We start from the raw sequence: 3,218 nt of genomic DNA on the forward strand, positions 1-3,218 counted from the left end.
CATGTCACCCCCATCCCCCCACAGGGCTGTTCCCGGGCCGGGGTCCCGCGGCCGTGCTGCTGGGGACGTCGTTGGCCTCGGGGGCGGCCTCGCTGTGGCTGGGGGGGGTCCTGGCCTTCGGCCTCCGCGACCTCTGCCTGGTCTGCATCACCACCTACGGCCTCAACGGCCTCCTCCTCCTCCTCAACCTGCGCCGGTGGAGGCGCCTCCCCCGACCCAAAACACAATGAAACGCACCCAAAAACACACGTCCGGACGCAAAAACGACCCCAAAAATATCCCAGCTGCCTGAAACGCAGTCAAAAATACCATAAAATGGCATGAAACGCACCCAAAATACCCCAAAATGGCATAAAACGCACCCAAAATACCATAAAATGGCCTGAAACACGATCAAAAATACCCCAAAATGGCTTGAAACGAACCCAAAAAATACCCTGAAACACCCACTGCTCCAAACCGGCCTGAAACGCACCCAAAATACCCCAAAATGGCTTGAAACGCACCCAAAAATACCATAAAATGGCATGAAGTGCCCCCCAAAACAGCCACCGCGCCCAAAACCGCCTGAAACGCACCCAAAAATACCCCAGCTGCCTGGAACGCGATCAAAAATACCCCAAAATGGCCTGAAATGCACCCAAAAAATATCCACTGGCCCCAAAACCACATGAAATGCACCCAAAAAACGCCCCAACTGCCTGGAACGCCATCGAAATACCCCAAAATGGCTTGAAACGCACCCAAAAATACCCCAAAATGGCTTGAAACGCACCCAAAAAATACCCCATCTGCCTGGAATGCAATCGAAAATACCCCAAACCAGCCTGAAACGCACCCAAAAAACACCCACTGCCCCCAAAATGGCCTGAAACGCACCCAAAAAATACCCCCAAATCTCAAAACTGCCTGAAATGCACCCAAAAAATACCCACCGCCCCCAAAACCACCTGAAACGCACCCAAAAAAGTGCCAACCTGCGCCGCTGGAGGCGCCTCCCCCGCCCCAAAACACACTGAAACGCACCCAAAAACACACCCCCCGGCGCAAAAACCACCCCTGGAACAACCCAGCTGCACGGAACGCCATCGGAAATACCCCAAAACGGCTTGAAACGCACCCAAAATGCCCCAAAATGGCCTGAAACGCAATCAAAAATACCATAAAATGGCATGAAACGCACCCAAAATACCCCAAAATGGCATAAAACGCACCCAAAATACCATAAAATGGCCTGAAACACGATCAAAAATACCCCAAAATGGCTTAAAACGCACCCAAAACATATCCCATCTGCCTGGAACGCAACCAAAAATACCATAAAATGGCATGAAATGCACCCAGAAAACACTCACCGCCCCCAAAACCAACTGAAACACACCCAAAAAATACCCCAGCTGCCTGAAACACGATCAAAAATACCCGAAAACAGCCTGAAACGCACCCAAAAAATACCCTGAAACACCCACCACCCCCAAAACCGCCTGAAACGCACCCAGAAAATACCCCAGCTGCCTGAAACGCCATCGAAAATACCCCAAAATGGCCTGAAACGCACCCAAAAATACCATAAAATGGCCTGAAACGCCATCGAAAATACCATAAAATGGCTTGAAACGCACCCAAAAAATACCCCAACTGCCTGAAACGCGATCAAAAATACCCTGAAACACCCACTGCCCCCAAAACCGCCTGAAACGGACCCAAAAAATATCCCAGCTGCCTGGAACGGGACCAAAAATACCATAAAATGGCCTGAAATGCCCCCAAAAAACACCCACCGCCCCCAAAATGGCCTGAAACGCACCCAAAAAATACCCCCAAATCTCAAAACTGCCTGAAACGCACCCAAAAAAGCACCCCCAAACCCCAAAATGCCCCCAAAACACCCCAACTGCCTGAAACGTGATCAAAAATACCCCAAAATGGCTTGAAATGCCCCAAAAAAACACTCACCGCCCCCAAAACCGCCTGAAACGCCCCCAAAAAACACCCCCGAATTGCCTGGAACGGGACCAAAAAACCCCCCAAACCCCAAAACCACCTGAAACGCCCCCAAAAATACCCCCCAAACCCAAAGCCCCCGGAGATGCCACCACTACGGACCCCTCGGAAGCTCCTGGAGATGCCACCACCACCAGGATGGACCCATCCCAAGCCCCTGGAGATGCCACCACCACCACCAGGGCTCCATCCCAAGCCCCTGGAGATGCCACCACCACCACGATGGACCCATCCGAAGCACCTGGAGATGCCACCACCACCATGATGGACCCATCTGAAGCACCTGGAGATGCCACCACCACGGTAGACGTGTCCAAACCATCCCAAGGTGCCACCACCAGCACCAGGGCTCCATCCGAAGCACCTGGAGATGCCACCACCACCACCATGGATCCATCTGAAGCACCTGGAGATGCCACCACCTCCAGGGCTCCATCCAATGCCCCTGGAGATGCCACCACCACCAGGATGGACCCATCTGAAGCCCCTGGAGATGCCACCACCACCACCAGGGCTCCATCCGAAGCCTCCGGAGATGCCACCACCCCCCCATCCCCTGCCAAAAGGTGGGCGGGGCTCCTCGAGGGGGCGGTTCCTCTCGTGGCCCCGCCCCTTTCCCCTCCCCCTCGTGCATCATTGGACAATAAAAGGCTGAGTCTCCGCCTCCATCTCTCTGGCCCCGCCCCCCTGAAGGGGACCCCAAAAACTCACCCATTTCGGGGGTTCCACCGGCTTTTATTTGTGCCCCGCCCCCTCCAGCTCCCAGCCAATGGCAGCGCAGGGGCTGCTATTTCCCCCCCCAACTATTGACCAATCCTGTGCCCTCCAGGGCTCCATCCAATGCCCCTGGAGATGCCACCACCACCAGGATGGACCCATCTGAAGCCCCTGGAGATGCCACCACCACCACCAGGGCTCCATCCGAAGCCTCCGGAGATGCCACCACCCCCCCATCCCCTGCCAAAAGGTGGGCGGGGCTCCTCGAGGGGGCGGTTCCTCTCGTGGCCCCGCCCCTTTCCCCTCCCCCTCGTGCATCATTGGACAATAAAAGGCTGAGTCTCCGCCTCCATCTCTCTGGCCCCGCCCCCCTGAAGGGGACCCCAAAAACTCACCCATTTCGGGGGTTCCACCGGCTTTTATTTGTGCCCCGCCCCCTCCAGCTCCCAGCCAATGGCAGCGCAGGGGCTGCTATTTCCCCCCCCAACTATTGACCA

This window comes from Calidris pugnax, unplaced genomic scaffold, assembly GCF_001431845.1.
Source record: "Calidris pugnax isolate Ruff unplaced genomic scaffold, ASM143184v1 scaffold568, whole genome shotgun sequence".
Taxonomy (NCBI): domain Eukaryota; kingdom Metazoa; phylum Chordata; class Aves; order Charadriiformes; family Scolopacidae; genus Calidris; species Calidris pugnax.